This window comes from Heterodontus francisci, unplaced genomic scaffold (genome assembly GCF_036365525.1).
Source record: "Heterodontus francisci isolate sHetFra1 unplaced genomic scaffold, sHetFra1.hap1 HAP1_SCAFFOLD_1725, whole genome shotgun sequence".
NCBI classification, from domain to species: Eukaryota; Metazoa; Chordata; class Chondrichthyes; order Heterodontiformes; family Heterodontidae; genus Heterodontus; species Heterodontus francisci.
In genome coordinates, this window is record NW_027140420.1 from 31829 (window position 1) to 53899 (window position 22071).

At 45.6% G+C, this 22071-nt stretch overlaps 8 non-coding genes across 8 annotated transcripts; all 8 read right to left on the reverse strand.

Moving 5' to 3' along the window:
- Positions 1-2308: 2308 nt before the first annotated feature.
- Positions 2309-2379, reverse strand: trnag-gcc (transfer RNA glycine (anticodon GCC)). Its single transcript has one exon. It is a non-coding gene; the product is annotated as a tRNA-Gly (tRNA).
- A 2579-nt stretch (positions 2380-4958) lies between these two features.
- Positions 4959-5029, reverse strand: trnag-gcc (transfer RNA glycine (anticodon GCC)). Its single transcript has one exon. It is a non-coding gene; the product is annotated as a tRNA-Gly (tRNA).
- A 2579-nt stretch (positions 5030-7608) lies between these two features.
- Positions 7609-7679, reverse strand: trnag-gcc (transfer RNA glycine (anticodon GCC)). The gene has a single exon. It is a non-coding gene; the product is annotated as a tRNA-Gly (tRNA).
- A 2579-nt stretch (positions 7680-10258) lies between these two features.
- trnag-gcc (transfer RNA glycine (anticodon GCC)) lies at positions 10259-10329 on the reverse strand. Its single transcript has one exon. It is a non-coding gene; the product is annotated as a tRNA-Gly (tRNA).
- Positions 10330-13180: 2851 nt separating this feature from the next.
- On the reverse strand, positions 13181-13251 carry trnag-gcc (transfer RNA glycine (anticodon GCC)). The gene has a single exon. It is a non-coding gene; the product is annotated as a tRNA-Gly (tRNA).
- A 2579-nt stretch (positions 13252-15830) lies between these two features.
- trnag-gcc (transfer RNA glycine (anticodon GCC)) lies at positions 15831-15901 on the reverse strand. The gene has a single exon. It is a non-coding gene; the product is annotated as a tRNA-Gly (tRNA).
- Positions 15902-18480: 2579 nt separating this feature from the next.
- On the reverse strand, positions 18481-18551 carry trnag-gcc (transfer RNA glycine (anticodon GCC)). The gene has a single exon. It is a non-coding gene; the product is annotated as a tRNA-Gly (tRNA).
- Positions 18552-21130: 2579 nt separating this feature from the next.
- Positions 21131-21201, reverse strand: trnag-acc (transfer RNA glycine (anticodon ACC)). The gene has a single exon. It is a non-coding gene; the product is annotated as a tRNA-Gly (tRNA).
- Between the last annotated feature and the right edge of the window lie 870 nt (positions 21202-22071).

Below are 22071 nucleotides of genomic sequence, written 5' to 3' on the forward strand. Positions count from 1 at the left end.
CAGCACCCTCTCAGGCATTGCATTCCGCTTGCTATCAACTCGCTGCCGAAAAAACTTTTTCCTCATGTCGCCGTTGCTTCTTTTGCCAATCACTTTCAATCGGTGCCCCTGCTTCTCCGTCCTTCCGCCAACGGCAACGCTTTCTCCCTATCTACTCTGTCCACACCCCTCGTGATTTCCAACACCTCTATCAAATCTCCTCTTGATCTTCTCTACTCCAAAAACCCACAGCTCCATCTTCTCCAATCTATCCACGGAAATCAACTTCCTCATCCCTGGAACCATTCTCGTGAAACTTTTCTGCACCCTCTTAATGCCTTCACATCCTTACCAAAGTGTGGTGCCCTGAATCACACACAATACCAATCTTTTGCACAGGTTTATCATAACTTCCTTGCTTTTGTGCTCTATCCCCCTACTTATAAGAGCCAGGATCCCATTTGCTTTATGAACAGCTTTCTCAACCTGCCCTGCCACCTTCAATCATTTGTGCACATATGCCCCCAGGTCCCTCAGCTCCTGCACCCCATTTCGAACGGTACCCTTGATTTGAGATTGCCACTCCTCGTTCTTCCTACCAACACGAATCAATTCACACTACTCTGCATTAAATTTCATCTGCCACTCGTCCGCCCATTCCACCAGCCTGTCTATGTCCTCTTGAAGTTGATCACAATCCTCCTCACAGTTCACAGTACTTCCAAGTTTTGTGTCATCTGCAAATTTTGAATTTGTGGCCTGTACACCCGAGTCCAGGTCATTAATACATATCAGGAAAAGCAGGGCTGCTAACACATTCCCTAGGCTGCAACACATTTCATCATGAAAGCTTGCGCCCGCAACACAACAGAAACCTCGCAGGCTGCTGCACACCTCCATTTCATTCATAACCACATTTCCATCTTTCAAACTTCTTCTAACACAACTACACTACACTTTCTCCAAATATACAATCTGCTTCTCGCCCAATACACCTCTGCTTTAAACTCATCATTTTAAAAAGGCCTACAATTTGCAAAGATCATGCCCAACCGTCACAGCAGCCTGTCTCTTTACTAACACTTCACACCACTGCAATATCATTTCATGCAATATGTCAACATCTTCAAGCCACTACCTTTGTTCACATCCAGGTTTAATAGTGGGAGCACGGGGCCAAGGTGGCACTTCAACTGCTTGACGGAAAACAGGTCCTCCCTAGCAAAAGGCACAGTTACACACCTTTACTTACAGCTCAAAGAGGGACTGCTCAATAAGATTGGCACATAGAATTCCTGGCAATTTTGTCACAAAGAAGCAGGGAAAGGCAGAGGTGGCATTGAAGCTAAGTAGACTGAGACATACTACCAGCATCCATTCTGACTTTGTTTCATTCCAGTGTCAGTTGGGACCTGCTTCTATTAAATTAATACATCTATGCAAAGACCAGAGCGGGATTCGTACTCAGATGCATAGATCATGGGCACGACTGTATGCATTAGCAGCTCAACAACACGACCACGAGGCTACGAGAGGCAAGACCCACGACGCTGCTGTACAATTTTGGGTACCATCATTTTGGCTGGACGTCACAGTCTTGAAGTGAGGGAAAGGAGAGTTTTACCAGGATCACATTAGGATGTGGGACTTCAGCTCGACGGAATGATTGCAGAAGCTGGCATTGTTCGCCTTCCAACTGAGCAGGTTAAGTGGAGAGCTTACGCATTTACAATGACACTTGCAGTTTGCTACCAACTCTAAGACCTGTCATGTAAATCAGGTGTGAAGCTCTGAATTGACTCTGGAAAGAAGCAGAGTGAGACCCTGCCACGTCCCATTTCTGCTTTAATACAGCAGCGTGAAGAGCCATGGGATACTTTCCTACATGGAAGGTGATATGGAAATGCACATTGTTGTTGTTGTTGCTTGCGATTGCAGTGTGTGCAGAAAAGCTGTGCCTATGAATGATTTGATGGTAAGAAGTGAGAAGAGAAAAGAGAGAGAAAGGTGAAAAAGTGTCAAGTTGTGCTAATTTTGTTTTGCTCTTGCTAAATGATGAATATTTGTGAAAGCTGATGACTGTGGAGAATTGGAGAGAGTTGATAATGTGATGGCAGTAAGATAAGTGAAAGGATGAGTGGTGTTTTAAGAGGATTGCGTATTTGTAGGTGTTGAAGTAAGATGAAAGAAAAGGGTGCAGTGAAGCAGATGTTGAAAAGTTGTAGCAGCAAAATGGGAAAGACGCTGCGATGTGGCAGGGGGGAGGGGTGGGGGTGGTGCAGTGCAAAGAGCAGGGGAAGAAGGATGGAAATAGCAATAGGAGTATCATTGCATTGGCCGGGAATCGAACCCGGGCCTCCCGCGTGGCAGGCGAGAATTCTACCACTGAACCACCAATGCAATCACAGAATTCATTGGGTTTTCTTTGCTTTTCCTCAAGTTTAATTTGCAAACACTAGCATTTGCCATCAGTGTCCTTTCATCCAAGGACACATTCATGCAATGGTTACAGCGTAGAACAAGGCCATTCCGCCCATTGTGTCCATCACAGCTCTCTGCAAGGGCTAATCACCTAGCTCCACCGCCCTACTTTTTCCCTGTAGCCCTGCAAATATCTTCTCCACACGTCATTGTCCAATTCCTTTTTCAAAGCCACCATTCAATCTGCCTCCAGCACACTCTCAGGCATTGCATTCCGCTTGCTATCAACTCGCTGCCGAAAAAACTTTTTCCTCATGTCGCCGTTGCTTCTTTTGCCAATCACTTTCAATCGGTGCCCCTGCTTCTCCGTCCTTCCGCCAACGGCAACGCTTTCTCCCTATCTACTCTGTCCACACCCCTCGTGATTTCCAACACCTCTATCAAATCTCCTCTTGATCTTCTCTACTCCAAAAACCCACAGCTCCATCTTCTCCAATCTATCCACGGAAATCAACTTCCTCATCCCTGGAACCATTCTCGTGAAACTTTTCTGCACCCTCTTAATGCCTTCACATCCTTACCAAAGTGTGGTGCCCTGAATCACACACAATACCAATCTTTTGCACAGGTTTATCATAACTTCCTTGCTTTTGTGCTCTATCCCCCTACTTATAAGAGCCAGGATCCCATTTGCTTTATGAACAGCTTTCTCAACCTGCCCTGCCACCTTCAATCATTTGTGCACATATGCCCCCAGGTCCCTCAGCTCCTGCACCCCATTTCGAACGGTACCCTTGATTTGAGATTGCCACTCCTCGTTCTTCCTCCCAACACGAATCACTTCACACTTCTCTGCATTAAATTTCATCTGCCACTCGTCCGCCCATTCCACCAGCCTGTCTATGTCCTCTTGAAGTTGATCACAATCCTCCTCACAGTTCACAGTACTTCCAAGTTTTGTGTCATCTGCAAATTTTGAATTTGTGGCCTGTACACCCGAGTCCAGGTCATTAATACATATCAGGAAAAGCAGGGCTGTTAACACATTCCCTAGGCTGCAACACATTTCATCATGCAAGCTTGCGCCCGCAACACCACAGAAACCTCGCAGGCTGCTGCACACCTCCATTTCATTCATAACCACATTTCCATCTTTCAAACTTCTTCTAACACAACTACACTACACTTTCTCCAAATATACAATCTGCTTCTCGCCCAATACACCTCTGCTTTAAACTCATCATTTTAAAAAGGCCTACAATTTGCAAAGATCATGCCCAACCGTCACAGCAGCCTGTCTCTTTACTAACACTTCACACCACTGCAATATCATTTCATGCAATATGTCAACATCTTCAAGCCACTACCTTTGTTCACATCCAGGTTTAATAGTGGGAGCACGGGGCCAAGGTGGCACTTCAACTGCTTGACGGAAAACAGGTCCTCCCTAGCAAAAGGCACAGTTACACACCTTTACTTACAGCTCAAAGAGGGACTGCTCAATAAGATTGGCACATAGAATTCCTGGCAATTTTGTCACAAAGAAGCAGGGAAAGGCAGAGGTGGCATTGAAGCTAAGTAGACTGAGACATACTACCAGCATCCATTCTGACTTTGTTTCATTCCAGTGTCAGTTGGGACCTGCTTCTATTAAATTAATACATCTATGCAAAGACCAGAGCGGGATTCGTACTCAGATGCATAGATCATGGGCACGACTGTATGCATTAGCAGCTCAACAACACGACCACGAGGCTACGAGAGGCAAGACCCACGACGCTGCTGTACAATTTTGGGTACCATCATTTTGGCTGGACGTCACAGTCTTGAAGTGAGGGAAAGGAGAATTTTACTAGGATCACATTAGGATGTGGGACTTCAGCTCGACGGAATGATTGCAGAAGCTGGCATTGTTCGCCTTCCAGCTGAGCAGGTTAAGTGGAGAGCTTACGCATTTACAATGACACTTGCAGTTTGCTACCAACTCTAAGACCTGTCATGTAAATCAGGTGTGAAGCTCTGAATTGACTCTGGAAAGAAGCAGAGTGAGACCCTGCCACGTCCCATTTCTGCTTTAATACAGCAGCGTGAAGAGCCATGGGATACTTTCCTACATGGAAGGTGATATGGAAATGCACATTGTTGTTGTTGTTGCTTGCGATTGCAGTGTGTGCAGAAAAGCTGTGCCTATGAATGATTTGATGGTAAGAAGTGAGAAGAGAAAAGAGAGAGAAAGGTGAAAAAGTGTCAAGTTGTGCTAATTTTGTTTTGCTCTTGCTAAATGATGAATATTTGTGAAAGCTGATGACTGTGGAGAATTGGAGAGAGTTGATAATGTGATGGCAGTAAGATAAGTGAAAGGATGAGTGGTGTTTTAAGAGGATTGTGTATTTGTAGGTGTTGAAGTAAGATGAAAGAAAAGGGTGCAGTGAAGCAGATGTTGAAAAGTTGTAGCAGCAAAATGGGAAAGACGCTGCGATGTGGCAGGGGGGAGGGGTGGGGGTGGTGCAGTGCAAAGAGCAGGGGAAGAAGGATGGAAATAGCAATAGGAGTATCATTGCATTGGCCGGGAATCGAACCCGGGCCTCCCACGTGGCAGGCGAGAATTCTACCACTGAACCACCAATGCAATCACAGAATTCATTGGGTTTTCTTTGCTTTTCCTCAAGTTTAATTTGCAAACACTAGCATTTGCCATCAGTGTCCTTTCATCCAAGGACACATTCATGCAATGGTTACAGCGTAGAACAAGGCCATTCCGCCCATTGTGTCCATCACAGCTCTCTGCAAGGGCTAATCACCTAGCTCCACCGCCCTACTTTTTCCCTGTAGCCCTGCAAATATCTTCTCCACACGTCATTGTCCAATTCCTTTTTCAAAGCCACCATTCAATCTGCCTCCAGCACCCTCTCAGGCATTGCATTCCGCTTGCTATCAACTCGCTGCCGAAAAAACTTTTTCCTCATGTCGCCGTTGCTTCTTTTGCCAATCACTTTCAATCGGTGCCCCTGCTTCTCCGTCCTTCCGCCAACGGCAACGCTTTCTCCCTATCTACTCTGTCCACACCCCTCGTGATTTCCAACACCTCTATCAAATCTCCTCTTGATCTTCTCTACTCCAAAAACCCACAGCTCCATCTTCTCCAATCTATCCACGGAAATCAACTTCCTCATCCCTGGAACCATTCTCGTGAAACTTTTCTGCACCCTCTTAATGCCTTCACATCCTTACCAAAGTGTGGTGCCCTGAATCACACACAATACCAATCTTTTGCACAGGTTTATCATAACTTCCTTGCTTTTGTGCTCTATCCCCCTACTTATAAGAGCCAGGATCCCATTTGCTTTATGAACAGCTTTCTCAACCTGCCCTGCCACCTTCAATCATTTGTGCACATATGCCCCCAGGTCCCTCAGCTCCTGCACCCCATTTCGAACGGTACCCTTGATTTGAGATTGCCACTCCTCGTTCTTCCTCCCAACACGAATCACTTCACACTTCTCTGCATTAAATTTCATCTGCCACTCGTCCGCCCATTCCACCAGCCTGTCTATGTCCTCTTGAAGTTGATCACAATCCTCCTCACAGTTCACAGTACTTCCAAGTTTTGTGTCATCTGCAAATTTTGAATTTGTGGCCTGTACACCCGAGTCCAGGTCATTAATACATATCAGGAAAAGCAGGGCTGCTAACACATTCCCTAGGCTGCAACACATTTCATCATGAAAGCTTGCGCCCGCAACACAACAGAAACCTCGCAGGCTGCTGCACACCTCCATTTCATTCATAACCACATTTCCATCTTTCAAACTTCTTCTAACACAACTACACTACACTTTCTCCAAATATACAATCTGCTTCTCGCCCAATACACCTCTGCTTTAAACTCATCATTTTAAAAAGGCCTACAATTTGCAAAGATCATGCCCAACCGTCACAGCAGCCTGTCTCTTTACTAACACTTCACACCACTGCAATATCATTTCATGCAATATGTCAACATCTTCAAGCCACTACCTTTGTTCACATCCAGGTTTAATAGTGGGAGCACGGGGCCAATGTGGCACTTCAACTGCTTGACGGAAAACAGGTCCTCCCTAGCAAAAGGCACAGTTACACACCTTTACTTACAGCTCAAAGAGGGACTGCTCAATAAGATTGGCACATAGAATTTCTGGCAATTTTGTCACAAAGAAGCAGGGAAAGGCAGAGGTGGCATTGAAGCTAAGTAGACTGAGACATACTACCAGCATCCATTCTGACTTTGTTTCATTCCAGTGTCAGTTGGGACCTGCTTCTATTAAATTAATACATCTATGCAAAGACCAGAGCGGGATTCGTACTCAGATGCATAGATCATGGGCACGACTGTATGCATTAGCAGCTCAACAACACGACCACGAGGCTACGAGAGGCAAGACCCACGACGCTGCTGTACAATTTTGGGTACCATCATTTTGGCTGGACGTCACAGTCTTGAAGTGAGGGAAAGGAGAGTTTTACCAGGATCACATTAGGATGTGGGACTTCAGCTCGACGGAATGATTGCAGAAGCTGGCATTGTTCGCCTTCCAGCTGAGCAGGTTAAGTGGAGAGCTTACGCATTTACAATGACACTTGCAGTTTGCTACCAACTCTAAGACCTGTCATGTAAATCAGGTGTGAAGCTCTGAATTGACTCTGGAAAGAAGCAGAGTGAGACCCTGCCACGTCCCATTTCTGCTTTAATACAGCAGCGTGAAGAGCCATGGGATACTTTCCTACATGGAAGGTGATATGGAAATGCACATTGTTGTTGTTGTTGCTTGCGATTGCAGTGTGTGCAGAAAAGCTGTGCCTATGAATGATTTGATGGTAAGAAGTGAGAAGAGAAAAGAGAGAGAAAGGTGAAAAAGTGTCAAGTTGTGCTAATTTTGTTTTGCTCTTGCTAAATGATGAATATTTGTGAAAGCTGATGACTGTGGAGAATTGGAGAGAGTTGATAATGTGATGGCAGTAAGATAAGTGAAAGGATGAGTGGTGTTTTAAGAGGATTGTGTATTTGTAGGTGTTGAAGTAAGATGAAAGAAAAGGGTGCAGTGAAGCAGATGTTGAAAAGTTGTAGCAGCAAAATGGGAAAGACGCTGCGATGTGGCAGGGGGGAGGGGTGGGGGTGGTGCAGTGCAAAGAGCAGGGGAAGAAGGATGGAAATAGCAATAGGAGTATCATTGCATTGGCCGGGAATCGAACCCGGGTCTCCCGCGTGGCAGGCGAGAATTCTACCACTGAACCACCAATGCAATCACAGAATTCATTGGGTTTTCTTTGCTTTTCCTCAAGTTTAATTTGCAAACACTAGCATTTGCCATCAGTGTCCTTTCATCCAAGGACACATTCATGCAATGGTTACAGCGTAGAACAAGGCCATTCCGCCCATTGTGTCCATCACAGCTCTCTGCAAGGGCTAATCACCTAGCTCCACCGCCCTACTTTTTCCCTGTAGCCCTGCAAATATCTTCTCCACACGTCATTGTCCAATTCCTTTTTCAAAGCCACCATTCAATCTGCCTCCAGCACCCTCTCAGGCATTGCATTCCGCTTGCTATCAACTCGCTGCCGAAAAAACTTTTTCCTCATGTCGCCGTTGCTTCTTTTGCCAATCACTTTCAATCGGTGCCCCTGCTTCTCCGTCCTTCCGCCAACGGCAACGCTTTCTCCCTATCTACTCTGTCCACACCCCTCGTGATTTCCAACACCTCTATCAAATCTCCTCTTGATCTTCTCTACTCCAAAAACCCACAGCTCCATCTTCTCCAATCTATCCACGGAAATCAACTTCCTCATCCCTGGAACCATTCTCGTGAAACTTTTCTGCACCCTCTTAATGCCTTCACATCCTTACCAAAGTGTGGTGCCCTGAATCACACACAATACCAATCTTTTGCACAGGTTTATCATAACTTCCTTGCTTTTGTGCTCTATCCCCCTACTTATAAGAGCCAGGATCCCATTTGCTTTATGAACAGCTTTCTCAACCTGCCCTGCCACCTTCAATCATTTGTGCACATATGCCCCCAGGTCCCTCAGCTCCTGCACCCCATTTCGAACGGTACCCTTGATTTGAGATTGCCACTCCTCGTTCTTCCTCCCAACACGAATCACTTCACACTTCTCTGCATTAAATTTCATCTGCCACTCGTCCGCCCATTCCACCAGCCTGTCTATGTCCTCTTGAAGTTGATCACAATCCTCCTCACAGTTCACAGTACTTCCAAGTTTTGTGTCATCTGCAAATTTTGAATTTGTGGCCTGTACACCCGAGTCCAGGTCATTAATACATATCAGGAAAAGCAGGGCTGCTAACACATTCCCTAGGCTGCAACACATTTCATCATGAAATCTTGCGCCCGCAACACAACAGAAACCTCGCAGGCTGCTGCACACCTCCATTTCATTCATAACCACATTTCCATCTTTCAAACTTCTTCTAACACAACTACACTACACTTTCTCCAAATATACAATCTGCTTCTCGCCCAATACACCTCTGCTTTAAACTCATCATTTTAAAAAGGCCTACAATTTGCAAAGATCATGCCCAACCGTCACAGCAGCCTGTCTCTTTACTAACACTTCACACCACTGCAATATCATTTCATGCAATATGTCAACATCTTCAAGCCACTACCTTTGTTCACATCCAGGTTTAATAGTGGGAGCACGGGGCCAATGTGGCACTTCAACTGCTTGACGGAAAACAGGTCCTCCCTAGCAAAAGGCACAGTTACACACCTTTACTTACAGCTCAAAGAGGGACTGCTCAATAAGATTGGCACATAGAATTTCTGGCAATTTTGTCACAAAGAAGCAGGGAAAGGCAGAGGTGGCATTGAAGCTAAGTAGACTGAGACATACTACCAGCATCCATTCTGACTTTGTTTCATTCCAGTGTCAGTTGGGACCTGCTTCTATTAAATTAATACATCTATGCAAAGACCAGAGCGGGATTCGTACTCAGATGCATAGATCATGGGCACGACTGTATGCATTAGCAGCTCAACAACACGACCACGAGGCTACGAGAGGCAAGACCCACGACGCTGCTGTACAATTTTGGGTACCATCATTTTGGCTGGACGTCACAGTCTTGAAGTGAGGGAAAGGAGAGTTTTACCAGGATCACATTAGGATGTGGGACTTCAGCTCGACGGAATGATTGCAGAAGCTGGCATTGTTCGCCTTCCAACTGAGCAGGTTAAGTGGAGAGCTTACGCATTTACAATGACACTTGCAGTTTGCTACCAACTCTAAGACCTGTCATGTAAATCGGGTGTGAAGCTCTGAGTTGACTCTGGAAAGAAGCAGAGTGAGACCCTGCCACGTCCCATTTCTGCTTTAATACAGCAGCGTGAAGAGCCATGGGATACTTTCCTACATGGAAGGTGATATGGAAATGCACATTGTTGTTGTTGTTGCTTGCGATTGCAGTGTGTGCAGAAAAGCTGTGCCTATGAATGATTTGATGGTAAGAAGTGAGAAGAGAAAAGAGAGAGAAAGGTGAAAAAGTGTCAAGTTGTGCTAATTTTGTTTTGCTCTTGCTAAATGATGAATATTTGTGAAAGCTGATGACTGTGGAGAATTGGAGAGAGTTGATAATGTGATGGCAGTAAGATAAGTGAAAGGATGAGTGGTGTTTTAAGAGGATTGTGTATTTGTAGGTGTTGAAGTAAGATGAAAGAAAAGGGTGCAGTGAAGCAGATGTTGAAAAGTTGTAGCAGCAAAATGGGAAAGACGCTGCGATGTGGCAGGGGGGAGGGGTGGGGGTGGTGCAGTGCAAAGAGCAGGGGAAGAAGGATGGAAATAGCAATAGGAGTATCATTGCATTGGCCGGGAATCGAACCCGGGCCTCCCGCGTGGCAGGCGAGAATTCTACCACTGAACCACCAATGCAATCACAGAATTCATTGGGTTTTCTTTGCTTTTCCTCAAGTTTAATTTGTAAACACTAGCATTTGCCATCAGTGTCCTTTCATCCAAGGACACATTCATGCAATGGTTACAGCGTAGAACAAGGCCATTCCGCCCATTGTGTCCATCACAGCTCTCTGCAAGGGCTAATCACCTAGCTCCACCGCCCTACTTTTTCCCTGTAGCCCTGCAAATATCTTCTCCACACGTCATTGTCCAATTCCTTTTTCAAAGCCACCATTCAATCTGCCTCCAGCACACTCTCAGGCATTGCATTCCGCTTGCTATCAACTCGCTGCCGAAAAAACTTTTTCCTCATGTCGCCGTTGCTTCTTTTGCCAATCACTTTCAATCGGTGCCCCTGCTTCTCCGTCCTTCCGCCAACGGCAACGCTTTCTCCCTATCTACTCTGTCCACACCCCTCGTGATTTCCAACACCTCTATCAAATCTCCTCTTGATCTTCTCTACTCCAAAAACCCACAGCTCCATCTTCTCCAATCTATCCACGGAAATCAACTTCCTCATCCCTGGAACCATTCTCGTGAAACTTTTCTGCACCCTCTTAATGCCTTCACATCCTTTCCAAAGTGTGGTGCCCTGAATCACACACAATACCAATCTTTTGCACAGGTTTATCATAACTTCCTTGCTTTTGTGCTCTATCCCCCTACTTATAAGAGCCAGGATCCCATTTGCTTTATGAACAGCTTTCTCAACCTGCCCTGCCACCTTCAATCATTTGTGCACATATGCCCCCAGGTCCCTCAGCTCCTGCACCCCATTTCGAACGGTACCCTTGATTTGAGATTGCCACTCCTCGTTCTTCCTCCCAACACGAATCACTTCACACTTCTCTGCATTAAATTTCATCTGCCACTCGTCCGCCCATTCCACCAGCCTGTCTATGTCCTCTTGAAGTTGATCACAATCCTCCTCACAGTTCACAGTACTTCCAAGTTTTGTGTCATCTGCAAATTTTGAATTTGTGGCCTGTACACCCGAGTCCAGGTCATTAATACATATCAGGAAAAGCAGGGCTGCTAACACATTCCCTAGACTGCAACACATTTCATCATGAAAGCTTGCGCCCGCAACACCACAGAAACCTCGCAGGCTGCTGCACACCTCCATTTCATTCATAACCACATTTCCATCTTTCAAACTTCTTCTAACACAACTACACTACACTTTCTCCAAATATACAATCTGCTTCTCGCCCAATACACCTCTGCTTTAAACTCATCATTTTAAAAAGGCCTACAATTTGCAAAGATCATGCCCAACCGTCACAGCAGCCTGTCTCTTTACTAACACTTCACACCACTGCAATATCATTTCATGCAATATGTCAACATCTTCAAGCCACTACCTTTGTTCACATCCAGGTTTAATAGTGGGAGCACGGGGCCAAGGTGGCACTTCAACTGCTTGACGGAAAACAGGTCCTCCCTAGCAAAAGGCACAGTTACACACCTTTACTTACAGCTCAAAGAGGGACTGCTCAATAAGATTGGCACATAGAATTCCTGGCAATTTTGTCACAAAGAAGCAGGGAAAGGCAGAGGTGGCATTGAAGCTAAGTAGACTGAGACATACTACCAGCATCCATTCTGACTCTGTTTCATTCCAGTGTCAGTTGGGACCTGCTTCTATTAAATTAATTCTTTCTTTCTTTTTTTCTTTTGGGCCTCCTTATCTCGAGAGACAATGGATACGCGCCTGGAGGTGGTCAGTGGTTTGTGAAGCAGCGCCTGGAGTGGCTATAAAGGCCAATTCTGGAGTGACAGGCTCTTCCACAGGTGCTGCAGAGAAATTTGTTTGTTGGGGCTGTTGCACAGTTGGCTCTCCCCTTGCGCCTCTGTCTTTTTTCCTGCCAACTACTAAGTCTCTTCGACTCGCCACAATTTAGCCCTGTCTTTATGGCTGCCCGCCATACATCTATGCAAAGACCAGAGCGGGATTCGTACTCAGATGCATAGATCATGGGCACGACTGTATGCATTAGCAGCTCAACAACACGACCACGAGGCTACGAGAGGCAAGACCCACGACGCTGCTGTACAATTTTGGGTACCATCATTTTGGCTGGACGTCACAGTCTTGAAGTGAGGGAAAGGAGAGTTTTACTAGGATCACATTAGGATGTGGGACTTCAGCTCGACGGAATGATTGCAGAAGCTGGCATTGTTCGCCTTCCAGCTGAGCAGGTTAAGTGGAGAGCTTACGCATTTACAATGACACTTGCAGTTTGCTACCAACTCTAAGACCTGTCATGTAAATCAGGTGTGAAGCTCTGAATTGACTCTGGAAAGAAGCAGAGTGAGACCCTGCCACGTCCCATTTCTGCTTTAATACAGCAGCGTGAAGAGCCATGGGATACTTTCCTACATGGAAGGTGATATGGAAATGCACATTGTTGTTGTTGTTGCTTGCGATTGCAGTGTGTGCAGAAAAGCTGTGCCTATGAATGATTTGATGGTAAGAAGTGAGAAGAGAAAAGAGAGAGAAAGGTGAAAAAGTGTCAAGTTGTGCTAATTTTGTTTTGCTCTTGCTAAATGATGAATATTTGTGAAAGCTGATGACTGTGGAGAATTGGAGAGAGTTGATAATGTGATGGCAGTAAGATAAGTGAAAGGATGAGTGGTGTTTTAAGAGGATTGTGTATTTGTAGGTGTTGAAGTAAGATGAAAGAAAAGGGTGCAGTGAAGCAGATGTTGAAAAGTTGTAGCAGCAAAATGGGAAAGACGCTGCGATGTGGCAGGGGGGAGGGGTGGGGGTGGTGCAGTGCAAAGAGCAGGGGAAGAAGGATGGAAATAGCAATAGGAGTATCATTGCATTGGCCGGGAATCGAACCCGGGCCTCCCGCGTGGCAGGCGAGAATTCTACCACTGAACCACCAATGCAATCACAGAATTCATTGGGTTTTCTTTGCTTTTCCTCAAGTTTAATTTGCAAACACTAGCATTTGCCATCAGTGTCCTTTCATCCAAGGACACATTCATGCAATGGTTACAGCGTAGAACAAGGCCATTCCGCCCATTGTGTCCATCACAGCTCTCTGCAAGGGCTAATCACCTAGCTCCACCGCCCTACTTTTTCCCTGTAGCCCTGCAAATATCTTCTCCACACGTCATTGTCCAATTCCTTTTTCAAAGCCACCATTCAATCTGCCTCCAGCACACTCTCAGGCATTGCATTCCGCTTGCTATCAACTCGCTGCGGAAAAAACTTTTTCCTCATGTCGCCGTTGCTTCTTTTGCCAATCACTTTCAATCGGTGCCCCTGCTTCTCCGTCCTTCCGCCAACGGCAACACTTTCTCCCTATCTACTCTGTCCACACCCCTCGTGATTTCCAACACCTCTATCAAATCTCCTCTTGATCTTCTCTACTCCAAAAACCCACAGCTCCATCTTCTCCAATCTATCCACGGAAATCAACTTCCTCATCCCTGGAACCATTCTCGTGAAACTTTTCTGCACCCTCTTAATGCCTTCACATCCTTACCAAAGTGTGGTGCCCTGAATCACACACAATACCAATCTTTTGCACAGGTTTATCATAACTTCCTTGCTTTTGTGCTCTATCCCCCTACTTATAAGAGCCAGGATCCCATATGCTTTATGAACAGCTTTCTCAACCTGCCCTGCCACCTTCAATCATTTGTGCACATATACCCCCAGGTCCCTCAGCTCCTGCACCCCATTTCGAACGGTACCCTTGATTTGAGATTGCCACTCCTCGTTCTTCCTACCAACACGAATCACTTCACACTACTCTGCATTAAATTTCATCTGCCACTCGTCCGCCCATTCCACCAGCCTGTCTATGTCCTCTTGAAGTTGATCACAATCCTCCTCACAGTTCACAGTACTTCCAAGTTTTGTGTCATCTGCAAATTTTGAATTTGTGGCCTGTACACCCGAGTCCAGGTCATTAATACATATCAGGAAAAGCAGGGCTGCTAACACATTCCCTAGGCTGCAACACATTTCATCATGAAATCTTGCGCCCGCAACACAACAGAAACCTCGCAGGCTGCTGCACACCTCCATTTCATTCATAACCACATTTCCATCTTTCAAACTTCTTCTAACACAACTACACTACACTTTCTCCAAATATACAATCTGCTTCTCGCCCAATACACCTCTGCTTTAAACTCATCATTTTAAAAAGGCCTACAATTTGCAAAGATCATGCCCAACCGTCACAGCAGCCTGTCTCTTTACTAACACTTCACACCACTGCAATATCATTTCATGCAATATGTCAACATCTTCAAGCCACTACCTTTGTTCACATCCAGGTTTAATAGTGGGAGCACGGGGCCAAGGTGGCACTTCAACTGCTTGACGGAAAACAGGTCCTCCCTAGCAAAAGGCACAGTTACACACCTTTACTTACAGCTCAAAGAGGGACTGCTCAATAAGATTGGCACATAGAATTCCTGGCAATTTTGTCACAAAGAAGCAGGGAAAGGCAGAGGTGGCATTGAAGCTAAGTAGACTGAGACATACTACCAGCATCCATTCTGACTTTGTTTCATTCCAGTGTCAGTTGGGACCTGCTTCTATTAAATTAATACATCTATGCAAAGACCAGAGCGGGATTCGTACTCAGATGCATAGATCATGGGCACGACTGTATGCATTAGCAGCTCAACAACACGACCACGAGGCTACGAGAGGCAAGACCCACGACGCTGCTGTACAATTTTGGGTACCATCATTTTGGCTGGACGTCACAGTCTTGAAGTGAGGGAAAGGAGAGTTTTACCAGGATCACATTAGGATGTGGGACTTCAGCTCGACGGAATGATTGCAGAAGCTGGCATTGTTCGCCTTCCAACTGAGCAGGTTAAGTGGAGAGCTTACGCATTTACAATGACACTTGCAGTTTGCTACCAACTCTAAGACCTGTCATGTAAATCGGGTGTGAAGCTCTGAGTTGACTCTGGAAAGAAGCAGAGTGAGACCCTGCCACGTCCCATTTCTGCTTTAATACAGCAGCGTGAAGAGCCATGGGATACTTTCCTACATGGAAGGTGATATGGAAATGCACATTGTTGTTGTTGTTGCTTGCGATTGCAGTGTGTGCAGAAAAGCTGTGCCTATGAATGATTTGATGGTAAGAAGTGAGAAGAGAAAAGAGAGAGAAAGGTGAAAAAGTGTCAAGTTGTGCTAATTTTGTTTTGCTCTTGCTAAATGATGAATATTTGTGAAAGCTGATGACTGTGGAGAATTGGAGAGAGTTGATAATGTGATGGCAGTAAGATAAGTGAAAGGATGAGTGGTGTTTTAAGAGGATTGTGTATTTGTAGGTGTTGAAGTAAGATGAAAGAAAAGGGTGCAGTGAAGCAGATGTTGAAAAGTTGTAGCAGCAAAATGGGAAAGACGCTGCGATGTGGCAGGGGGGAGGGGTGGGGGTGGTGCAGTGCAAAGAGCAGGGGAAGAAGGATGGAAATAGCAAAAGAAGTATCATTGCATTGGCCGGGAATCGAACCCGGGCCTCCCGCGTGGCAGGCGAGAATTCTACCACTGAACCACCAATGCAATCACAGAATTCATTGGGTTTTCTTTGCTTTTCCTCAAGTTTAATTTGCAAACACTAGCATTTGCCATCAGTGTCCTTTCATCCAAGGACACATTCATGCAATGGTTACAGCGTAGAACAAGGCCATTCCGCCCATTGTGTCCATCACAGCTCTCTGCAAGGGCTAATCACCTAGCTCCACCGCCCTACTTTTTCCCTGTAGCCCTGCAAATATCTTCTCCACACGTCATTGTCCAATTCCTTTTTCAAAGCCACCATTCAATCTGCCTCCAGCACACTCTCAGGCATTGCATTCCGCTTGCTATCAACTCGCTACGGAAAAAACTTTTTCCTCATGTCGCCGTTGCTTCTTTTGCCAATCACTTTCAATCGGTGCCCCTGCTTCTCCGTCCTTCCGCCAACGGCAACGCTTTCTCCCTATCTACTCTGTCCACACCCCTCGTGATTTCCAACACCTCTATCAAATCTCCTCTTGATCTTCTCTACTCCAAAAACCCACAGCTCCATCTTCTCCAATCTATCCACGGAAATCAACTTCCTCATCCCTGGAACCATTCTCGTGAAACTTTTCTGCACCCTCTTAATGCCTTCACATCCTTACCAAAGTGTGGTGCCCTGAATCACACACAATACCAATCTTTTGCACAGGTTTATCATAACTTCCTTGCTTTTGTGCTCTATCCCCCTACTTATAAGAGCCAGGATCCCATATGCTTTATGAACAGCTATCTCAACCTGCCCTGCCACCTTCAATCATTTGTGCACATATACCCCCAGGTCCCTCAGCTCCTGCACCCCATTTCGAACGGTACCCTAGATTTGAGATTGCCACTCCTCGTTCTTCCTACCAACACGAATCACTTCACACTTCTCTGCATTAAATTTCATCTGCCACTCGTCTGCCCATTCCACCAGCCTGTCTATGTCCTCTTGAAGTTGATCACAATCCTCCTCACAGTTCACAGTACTTCCAGGTTTTGTGTCATCTGCAAATTTTGAATTTGTGGCCTGTACACCCGAGTCCAGGTCATTAATACATATCAGGAAAAGCAGGGCTGCTAACACATTCCCTAGGCTGCAACACATTTCATCATGAAAGCTTGCGCCCGCAACACAACAGAAACCTCGCAGGCTGCTGCACACCTCCATTTCATTCATAACCACATTTCCATCTTTCAAACTTCTTCTAACACAACTACACTACACTTTCTCCAAATATACAATCTGCTTCTCGCCCAATACACCTCTGCTTTAAACTCATCATTTTAAAAAGGCCTACAATTTGCAAAGATCATGCCCAACCGTCACAGCAGCCTGTCTCTTTACTAACACTTCACACCACTGCAATATCATTTCATGCAATATGTCAACATCTTCAAGCCACTACCTTTGTTCACATCCAGGTTTAATAGTGGGAGCACGGGGCCAAGGTGGCACTTCAACTGCTTGACGGAAAACAGGTCCTCCCTAGCAAAAGGCACAGTTACACACCTTTACTTACAGCTCAAAGAGGGACTGCTCAATAAGATTGGCACATAGAATTCCTGGCAATTTTGTCACAAAGAAGCAGGGAAAGGCAGAGGTGGCATTGAAGCTAAGTAGACTGAGACATACTACCAGCATCCATTCTGACTTTGTTTCATTCCAGTGTCAGTTGGGACCTGCTTCTATTAAATTAATACATCTATGCAAAGACCAGAGCGGGATTCGTACTCAGATGCATAGATCATGGGCACGACTGTATGCATTAGCAGCTCAACAACACGACCACGAGGCTACGAGAGGCAAGACCCACGACGCTGCTGTACAATTTTGGGTACCATCATTTTGGCTGGACGTCACAGTCTTGAAGTGAGGGAAAGGAGAGTTTTACTAGGATCACATTAGGATGTGGGACTTCAGCTCGACGGAATGATTGCAGAAGCTGGCATTGTTCGCCTTCCAGCTGAGCAGGTTAAGTGGAGAGCTTACGCATTTACAATGACACTTGCAGTTTGCTACCAACTCTAAGACCTGTCATGTAAATCAGGTGTGAAGCTCTGAATTGACTCTGGAAAGAAGCAGAGTGAGACCCTGCCACGTCCCATTTCTGCTTTAATACAGCAGCGTGAAGAGCCATGGGATACTTTCCTACATGGAAGGTGATATGGAAATGCACATTGTTGTTGTTGTTGCTTGCGATTGCAGTGTGTGCAGAAAAGCTGTGCCTATGAATGATTTGATGGTAAGAAGTGAGAAGAGAAAAGAGAGAGAAAGGTGAAAAAGTGTCAAGTTGTGCTAATTTTGTTTTGCTCTTGCTAAATGATGAATATTTGTGAAAGCTGATGACTGTGGAGAATTGGAGAGAGTTGATAATGTGATGGCAGTAAGATAAGTGAAAGGATGAGTGGTGTTTTAAGAGGATTGTGTATTTGTAGGTGTTGAAGTAAGATGAAAGAAAAGGGTGCAGTGAAGCAGATGTTGAAAAGTTGTAGCAGCAAAATGGGAAAGACGCTGCGATGTGGCAGGGGGGAGGGGTGGGGGTGGTGCAGTGCAAAGAGCAGGGGAAGAAGGATGGAAATAGCAATAGGAGTATCATTGCATTGGCCGGGAATCGAACCCGGGCCTCCTGCGTGGCAGGCGAGAATTCTACCACTGAACCACCAATGCAATCACAGAATTCATTGGGTTTTCTTTGCTTTTCCTCAAGTTTAATTTGCAAACACTAGCATTTGCCATCAGTGTCCTTTCATCCAAGGACACATTCATGCAATGGTTACAGCGTAGAACAAGGCCATTCCGCCCATTGTGTCCATCACAGCTCTCTGCAAGGGCTAATCACCTAGCTCCACCGCCCTACTTTTTCCCTGTAGCCCTGCAAATATCTTCTCCACACGTCATTGTCCAATTCCTTTTTCAAAGCCACCATTCAATCTGCCTCCAGCACACTCTCAGGCATTGCATTCCGCTTGCTATCAACTCGCTGCGGAAAAAACTTTTTCCTCATGTCGCCGTTGCTTCTTTTGCCAATCACTTTCAATCGGTGCCCCTGCTTCTCCGTCCTTCCGCCAACGGCAACGCTTTCTCCCTATCTACTCTGTCCACACCCCTCGTGATTTCCAACACCTCTATCAAATCTCCTCTTGATCTTCTCTACTCCAAAAACCCACAGCTCCATCTTCTCCAATCTATCCACGGAAATCAACTTCCTCATCCCTGGAACCATTCTCGTGAAACTTTTCTGCACCCTCTTAATGCCTTCACATCCTTACCAAAGTGTGGTGCCCTGAATCACACACAATACCAATCTTTTGCACAGGTTTATCATAACTTCCTTGCTTTTGTGCTCTATCCCCCTACTTATAAGAGCCAGGATCCCATATGCTTTATGAACAGCTTTCTCAACCTGCCCTGCCACCTTCAATCATTTGTGCACATATACCCCCAGGTCCCTCAGCTCCTGCACCCCATTTCGAACGGTACCCTTGATTTGAGATTGCCACTCCTCGTTCTTCCTACCAACACGAATCACTTCACACTTCTCTGCATTAAATTTCATCTGCCACTCGTCCGCCCATTCCACCAGCCTGTCTATGTCCTCTTGAAGTTGATCACAATCCTCCTCACAGTTCACAGTACTTCCAAGTTTTGTGTCATCTGCAAATTTTGAATTTGTGGCCTGTACACCCGAGTCCAGGTCATTAATACATATCAGGAAAAGCAGGGCTGCTAAAACATTCCCTAGGCAGCAACACATTTCATCATGAAATCTTGCGCCCGCAACACAACAGAAACCTCGCAGGCTGCTGCACACCTCCATTTCATTCATAACCACATTTCCATCTTTCAAACTTCTTCTAACACAACTACACTACACTTTCTCCAAACATACAATCTGCTTCTCGCCCAATACACCTCTGCTTTAAACTCATCATTTTAAAAAGGCCTACAATTTGCAAAGATCATGCCCAACTGTCACAGCAGCCTGTCTCTTTACTAACACTTCACACCACTGCAATATCATTTCATGCAATATGTCAACATCTTCAAGCCACTACCTTTGTTCACATCCAGGTTTAATAGTGGGAGCACGGGGCCAAGGTGGCACTTCAACTGCTTGACGGAAAACAGGTCCTCCCTAGCAAAAGGCACAGTTACACACCTTTACTTACAGCTCAAAGAGGGACTGCTCAATAAGATTGGCACATAGAATTCCTGGCAATTTTGTCACAAAGAAGCAGGGAAAGGCAGAGGTGGCATTGAAGTTAAGTAGACTGAGACATACTACCAGCATCCATTCTGACTTTGTTTCATTCCAGTGTCAGTTGGGACCTGCTTCTATTAAATTAATACATCTATGCAAAGACCAGAGCGGGATTCGTACTCAGATGCATAGATCATGGGCACGACTGTATGCATTACTAGCTCAACAACACGACCACGAGGCTACGAGAGGCAAGACCCACGACGCTGCTGTACAATTTTGGGTACCATCATTTAGGCTGGACGTCACAGTCTTGAAATGAGGGAAAGGAGAGTTTTACCAGGATCACATTAGGATGTGGGACTTCAGCTCGACGGAATAATTGCAGAAGCTGGCATTGTTCGCCTTCCAACTGAGCAGGTTAAGTGGAGAGCTTACGCATTTACAATGACACTTGCAGTTTGCTACCAACTCTAAGACCTGTCATGTAAATCAGGTGTGAAGCTCTGAGTTGACTCTGGAAAGAAGCAGAGTGTGACCCTGCCACGTCCCATTTCTGCTTTAATACAGCAGCGTGAAGAGCCAAGGGATACTTTCCTACATGGAAGGTGATATGGAAATGCACATTGTTGTTGTTGTTGCTTGCGATTGCAGTGTGTGCAGAAAAGCTGTGCCTATGAATGATTTGATGGTAAGAAGTGAGAAGAGAAAAGAGAGAGAAAGGTGAAAAAGTGTCAAGTTGTGCTAATTTTGTTTTGCTCTTGCTAAATGATGAATATTTGTGAAAGTTGATGACTGTGGAGAATTGGAGAGAGTTGATAATGTGATGGCAGTAAGATAAGTGAAAGGATGAGTGGTGTTTTAAGAGGATTGTGTATTTGTAGGTGTTGAAGTAAGATGAAAGAAAAGGGTGCAGTGAAGCAGATGTTGAAAAGTTGTAGCAGCAAAATGGGAAAGACGCTGCGATGTGGCAGGGGGGAGGGGTGGGGGTGGTGCAGTGCAAAGAGCAGGGGAAGAAGGATGGAAATAGCAATAGGAGTATCATTGCATTGGCCAGGAATCAAACCCGGGCCTCCCGCGTGGTAGGCGAGAATTCTACCACTGAACCACCAATGCAATCACAGAATTTATTGAGTTTTCTTTGCTTTTCCTCAAGTTTAATTTGCAAACACTAGCATTTGCCATCAGTGTCCTTTCATCCAAGGACACATTCATGCAATGGTTACAGCGTAGAACAAGGCCATTCCGCCCATTGTGTCCATCACAGCTCTCTGCAAGGGCTAATCACCTAGCTCCACCGCCCTACTTTTTCCCTGTAGCCCTGCAAATATCTTCTCCACACGTCATTGTCCAATTCCTTTTTCAAAGCCACCATTCAATCTGCCTCCAGCACACTCTCAGGCATTGCATTCCGCTTGCTATCAACTCGCTGCGGAAAAAACTTTTTCCTCATGTCGCCGTTGCTTCTTTTGCCAATCACTTTCAATCGGTGCCCCTGCTTCTCCGTCCTTCCGCCAACGGCAACGCTTTCTCCCTATCTACTCTGTCCACACCCCTCGTGATTTCCAACACCTCTATCAAATCTCCTCTTGATCTTCTCTACTCCAAAAACCCACAGCTCCATCTTCTCCAATCTATCCACGGAAATCAACTTCCTCATCCCTGGAACCATTCTCGTGAAACTTTTCTGCACCCTCTTAATGCCTTCACATCCTTACCAAAGTGTGGTGCCCTGAATCACACACAATACCAATCTTTTGCACAGGTTTATCATAACTTCCTTGCTTTTGTGCTCTATCCCCCTACTTATAAGAGCCAGGATCCCATATGCTTTATGAACAGCTATCTCAACCTGCCCTGCCACCTTCAATCATTTGTGCACATATACCCCCAGGTCCCTCAGCTCCTGCACCCCATTTCGAACGGTACCCTTGATTTGAGATTGCCACTCCTCGTTCTTCCTACCAACACGAATCACTTCACACT